The following is a 6421-nucleotide window of genomic DNA, read 5'->3' as shown; positions in this document are numbered from 1 at the left end:
ATGATGTACCCTTGATAAATCCACACTGACAGCTGCCAGTCACCTTCTTCTCCTTTATGTGGCCAGAAATGTGTTCCAAGAGGACCCGCTCCAGGGCTGAAATGAGTCTGATGAGCCTGTATTTTCCATTTTTTACCTTTTCGACATTTTTGAAGAAGACTGCAGTGTTTGCGTCTCTTTACTCATGGGGGACCTCCTGTCATCTGTACTTCTGTATCCAGCCTCTCCTTCAGCCAGCCCCCCAAACATAAGTCATTTCACAGATGAATTGCCTCTTCTTTGACCAGTCCTATGCTTCATTTGGTCTGACCTGAAAATCTTCGTACAAGAGCAAATGTGGCTTCTCCACTGCTTGGGTCCCAATGCTCCTAAGAGAGACAGAGAGAAGGCTGTGTCCTGAGCCCCAGGGTGGTTTCCTTTCTGCTCAGGCTGCACATCCTCTTGCTGGAGTCTTTGAGAAGTTGATATAGCTGCCAAAAGCCATCCTTAGTGCCATACAGAAAGGGAGAGGGGAGCAGAGCAGCCTGATCCCAGATCCCAACTCTCCAGAAAGATCGGATGGGGCTGCTCTAGCTGACAGCTCTGCCAAAGGGAATGGCCATGGGGGCAAAAGCTCAAACAGAGAGAGAAACCAGTTCAATTCCTTTTCTCCAAAAAATTGGAGGGTGGGAAATTCTTAAGATGTGCTGCTTTGGGGATGAGGAGGAATCCATAAGACTTAGGCAAGGCGGAAGTGGTGCCTCCCTTGCATCCCTGCATCTGGCTCAGGATGCTAGGCCAGGTTCTTCTGCCACTGTCAGGTGCTCAGATGCCTTGGTACCCAGGATGCTCTCAGCATACAGGCAAGGAGGACAAGGTTAGGTGTCTTCAAGCAACATCCTGCTGATTCAGCCCTGAATCCATCTCCTACCAAGGAGCCTTGGCTCTGCCCTATAGTCCTTCTCTATGTCCACCCTGGCCTGATGCAGGTGCACCTAAGTATTCCTGTTTGTTTTTTTTCCATTAAGTCTTGGGTTTTTTATAGCACTGCAAGCCAGTGTGGGTGTAATAAAGAGTCAGTTGCTGAGAGAAGCCGGGAATACCACAAGGATAAAAAAGGTGAGGTATATGGAAAGAAGCAATGAAGGCCCTTAATTATAGGTGTGGCCAAGAGCAGCTCCTATTATTAAGGCTGCCGACACTTCCCCTTTTAAGACCCTGTTTTCACTTGCTTGTAACTTTGTCAAAGTTTCACCACTAGAGAAGAAATTTTCCACAGAAAATGGTTGCCTCAACTCTCATTTGGGGCATTTCCTTAGGGTTTTTTCTGAAAATGCTGGCCCACCACTAGGTTTCCCAGTCTGGATGAAGAATAGATATGGCCCAGGGAAAGAAAGCTCCAGACCTTCAGGGTTTTAAAGCAAGGGCTTGGCCTGGGGCAGGAGCAACAATTTTTGTGTCACAAAGGCTGCCTTTGCTAGCTCTGTGAAGCACCACTGCTCCCCCTCACTGGCATGGACAAATTACATGGTTTAGCTAACCACAGGAGGAAGACTTGTCACAGCTTCACTGCTACAAACATTTCAGCCTCTGCTAAGCTGCCCAACCCTTCCTTGGTTTCTGAGGCTCACATGATGACTGATGGGCTTTCCCATAGAGAAGCAGGGCTGAAACCAGGAGGGATTTTCCTTCTAGGGCCTCATCCTGCTGCTCTGCATCAGGCACCAGGCTAACCCCTTGATGCCTCCCTCTGTCCTGCACTCCAGCCCACCTCCCCTCCTTCAGCTTCTGGGAAAGCTTGTGGAAGAAAGCGCCTGATTTGAATGTGGAATGGATGAAGCTCCTGTCTGGGCAAGAAGCTGGGCCCAGGGGTGCAGTGAGAAGCAGACAGGGAAGGGCAGGTGAGGTGGACCCGTGAGGGAGCAATGGCTGAGCCTGTAGCCCAGGATGTCATGACGAGCCTGAGGAAGCCAAAACTGGGAAAGCTTTGAGAGGACAAGGGCAGCAGGGAGGACAGCCCTATCAGCTTGTGTTTCTGGGACTAAAGATTTCTCCAGTGCCCGAACAAGAGTATTCCCCCATCTTACTGCTCTGGCACCCCCTAAGGCCACCCAAATAGCATCTCACCAGTGCCAGCTCTGCTTCTCACTGAGGACAACAGGCCATATCTGTTATGTCAGAATACACATTTCTCATCAGTGAGAAATGGCAGCACCGAGGCTGCCTGTACGACCGCCCTTCAATGTTCTCATGCATATGAATTATGGTTGAGTCTTTAATTATATGGCTGCAGATTTCTTTTCCACAGGACAACTGCAGCACACAGGTTAGATGGTGCTCTGGATGAGTATGGGCTGCGTCATGAACAAAGCTCTTTGCAGGGACACAGCATCATTTTTTTTTTTCTCTTCCCAAAAAGTGTGAAGAAACAGGAGTGACTCATTGCTGAGACGGTTGTGTATTGGCCTGGATCCCTGTCCCTGCTGCGGATTTCCTACCTGATGCTGAGCAAGTCACTCACAGCAACCTTTTCAGAGGTAGCTATTAGCTATGTTTTATTTATTTTGGCATTTTGCATTGTTTTTAGACTTGTGCTATCCTGGGATCCTGATGTCTCATCTGCAGGAGTATTTATTGCTCCCTCCTGTATGTGGATGGGGACTCTCACTTGATTGTAGAAAAGGCTTTAAAATGCAGAGTGATCTGTCAAAGCACTCAAATCAGCATCCCCACCTTGCAGGCTGCATTTGACCTTCCCTCCAGGAATGCTGGGTCTACTCTAAAACACTATTCCCTTTCTTGGTGTTGAAAAAGGCAAATCCATTATTATTTGGGAAGTAATGAAAAACTAAAGTATGTGTCCTGTAAAAAAGATAGTGTGAAAATTTAGCATCTTTTTTTGAGTAGAGGCTGTATGTTTTGAATAGGCTGTGAGTTAATGCTTTGAGTAAACCTATTCTACTGTGTCGGATGTGGCAAGCCACAGGTACCTGCCTCCTCAGGAATCTCCATTCTTGAACTGCAGATGGAAATAATATTTGTTCTCATTTGTCATATTTTCTTGCTTTCACTGGCCTTGTAGAAGTAGAATATCAGCACAAAGCCAAAGTTTTCTCTGCTCTTTCCCTCACACTTTCCTAGCACAGGCAAGTGAAGTGGTTTTGATCTTCAAAGCAGCATGTCCTTCTCTAGATAGTGAATGAAATGGGATGCTGCTCACTGCAGATCAGGAAGAGCTTCCAAATACAACCTGGCATTTCTCTGGGGTCTGCTGGGTCACTGGAGCTCAGCTTTCCACAAGTTTTACTAGGTGAATATATATGGGGATACTGGAAGGCCACCCAGCAGTGAGTGATGCTGTGAATAAACAGTGCAACTAAATTCCTTCTTCTTCTTTCCTACCTGAGGCAGGCAGTGGTGAGGCTGGGTGGGTGTCCAGTGAAGTGTAGACCCTTTGGATACATCAGCCCACAAGGCTGAGCCCAAAGCACATTGCCATGGGTTTCCTCTACAGTGCTGGAGAGTGAGCACCGGGGTCTGCCAGTGGACAGGACAGCAGCCACAGGGCCTGCACTTCCTGGATCATCCAGGGATGCTTTGGCCATATCTGAAACCCATGAAAGGCAGACATGAGGTGCCCCAAGTACAGGTCACTCAGCTGCTGAGCTAAGGGGCTTGGCTGGAGCCTTAACTCCTTTCCATGCTCTTAAACCTAAAGATCCTTCCCAGGCAAAACAAGGAGAAGGGATGAGATGGGGTCTCCCAGGGTGTCATTCTGGCATGGGATTATGAGTGTGACTGCGACTCACTGCTGGGTTTGGGAGGTTAGACAGACTTACAGGTGCTGTAATTTAATCAAAGTCTTAATGCACCTTCATTACTGTATTCTGCTGGTTAAGAGATCTGAAGGGATGTTCATTTTTTTAAGAGGTGCATAGGGGGGGAAAAGATGCTTGTGGCTACCACTGCACAGCCAGTGTGGTAACTGGAGAGGAATGGAGATGACCAGGCACAAATTGTGAGAATGGATTCTTCCTGTCCCTCAAATTTCTTCTCTTCCCAACCCAATCCCAACCTCTCTTGTCAGGGTCAAGCTGCTTGTGTTATATATAACACTGAGCTGTCTTTAGACACTGGGGCAGGAGTTATCTGTTGTACTCCTAGAGCACCAACAGTCCTGATGTAGACAGGGTCCCCACGGTACTGGCTCCTACACACGTAGCCAAAACTAGCAGCCCCCAGACCATAGGTACCTTAATTAAAAACACAGCAGAAAAAGACATGGAACTAGACAATGATTGGAGAGAGGAGTGCAGGTGTTACTAGATCACATGGCCAGCCAGGCTAACAGTACTAAAAGCTTGATTACAATTCAATTAAGGGAATGTTTCTAATTACAGAGCTCTTATTTTAAGCCCTAAATGATTAAAATAAAGGTAGCTGAAGTGTCCGTACACACATTCTGATTTCATCCTCAAGGGCTTTGTCTACATTTGGGATTTCTTCAAATTCCCTTCCACCACTTCAGACAGCAACAGGCATAGAGTTGACATGGCCACCATACCCTCAGACCCTGCACCAACCTGTCAGGCAGCATCACCCCAAATTCTGCTCCCACCTGCAATGCCAAGAGCCAATTCTCATGATACCTGATTTGGATCCATCCTTCCAGAGTTTTCTCTGGCATAGCCTGCCTCTCTCGGGGCCTGTATGGGACTGCCTCTCTCAGCAAAGTCTTGAGCAGTGTTGGGCTCCAGCAAATTCCCTCTCAGCTGATGTGCACCCACCCAGCCAGGGAATCTTGGCTGGATTCAGCAGTGGCCATGTACTTTATCACCTACCTTCCCATCTGTTCGCTGTTACATAAGCTGTGAAACTTACAGAGGTTCAATGGAGCATGTGTAAGGAAATGTCACTAATACGAAAAACTAAATTAAATTTTAACTTCTTGGAATGGAGACAAAGTTCTGTGATAAAACCGGCCCGGAAGTGAGAGAGGGAAATGGCACTGGTTCCCAAAGCATTGCACAAACCAGCAACTATTTTCAGCTCTCAATGGCCCATCAGCTCAGCATGGGGCGCTGACCGGCAGTGGTATCCAAAGCGTTGCAGCCTACCATCTTGCTATGACTTGAAGCAAGACCAATAAGTGCACCACGTAGAGCTGGCAGGGCTCCAACTGGGGCCTCTTGGTGTCAACAGCCCATGCTCACGTTGTGCATTTAAAAGTTGATGAGGGGTCAGCTGTCAGCTGAGAGTCCTGGCCTAGACGTACACAAGAGCTGGCCTGGTATGGCAGCTCTTGAGCTCTCTTCCATCATACTTACCTACACTACCCTTAGCCCAACTGCAGGAACTGCAGTTCTTGACTTTTTGATGACCGTCTGAAGCAGCTCCTCACTAATGAGGGCGTTCTGGTGCCTGCAAAGCATGAAGTGTCTGGATTTTCCTCTACAGTACCTACTGCTGTTGGCACCATTTTCACCCTGCCCCTCTCCAGCCTTCCTCCACACTCCTGCTCCCAGAGCTGCACATTGGGACCTTGCTCCTCCTTTGCCCATCCAGCCCCAACCTCCCGTCTCCCTGAAGTCCCCAAACACTTGCCCAGCCTAGGCTCTGCTCCTACACTCCCATACTGGTCCAATACACCTTGGTTACCATCCCTTGACCCAGCTGTCTCTTTCTGAGCATCTCTGGGGCTTCCTGCAGCCCACAGTGGCCACCTGGCCTCCAAACAACAGGAGGCTGGGGGGCTACCCCTGGCTTTGCATCTTAGGGCCACAAAGATGATTGGAGGGCTGGAGCATCACTCCTATGAAGACAGGGTGAGAGCATTGAGGTTGTTCAGCCTGGAGAAGAGAGAACTCCAGGGAGGTTTTATAGAGGCCTTCCAGTACATGAGGGGGGCCTGCAGGAAGGCTGGAGAGGGACATTTTACAAGGGCATGTAGTGCTGGGACAAGAGGGAATGTTTTCAGACTAGAAGAGAGTAGATATAGATTATGTATTATGAAGAAATTATTTACTGAGAGGGTGGTGAGACACTGGAATAAGTTGCCCCACGAGGCTGTGGCTGCCCCCATCCCTAGAAGTGTTCAAGGCCAGGTTGAACAGGGTTTTGAAAAACCTGGTCTAGCAGGCTTGCCCCAGCCTGAACCATTCTATGGTTGTATCTGATGGTGGGCTTCTCATTCTCTGAACATCTGCATCAGGGTTTATGTGTGTGTGCCGACATTCACGTGCATTTGTGGGTGCTTCACCCCAGGGGTGCGGGCTGAGGAGCCCTGACTCTGTGTGGTTGGCGTGGCTTTGATGCCTCACGGGCCTTCCTAATGGACCTCTGGTTGGCATCTGCGCCATCACAAAGGACCCTGCACCCTTGTGAGAGCACCCCCAGGAGGGGCCAAGGGGCTGATGACCCCGCTGAGGCAGCAATGCCGCCA

Source organism: Heliangelus exortis, chromosome 1 (assembly GCF_036169615.1).
Source record: "Heliangelus exortis chromosome 1, bHelExo1.hap1, whole genome shotgun sequence".
Taxonomy (NCBI): domain Eukaryota; kingdom Metazoa; phylum Chordata; class Aves; order Apodiformes; family Trochilidae; genus Heliangelus; species Heliangelus exortis.
The sequence above is the reverse complement of the archived record's forward strand: the minus strand, read 5'-3'. Positions refer to the sequence as shown.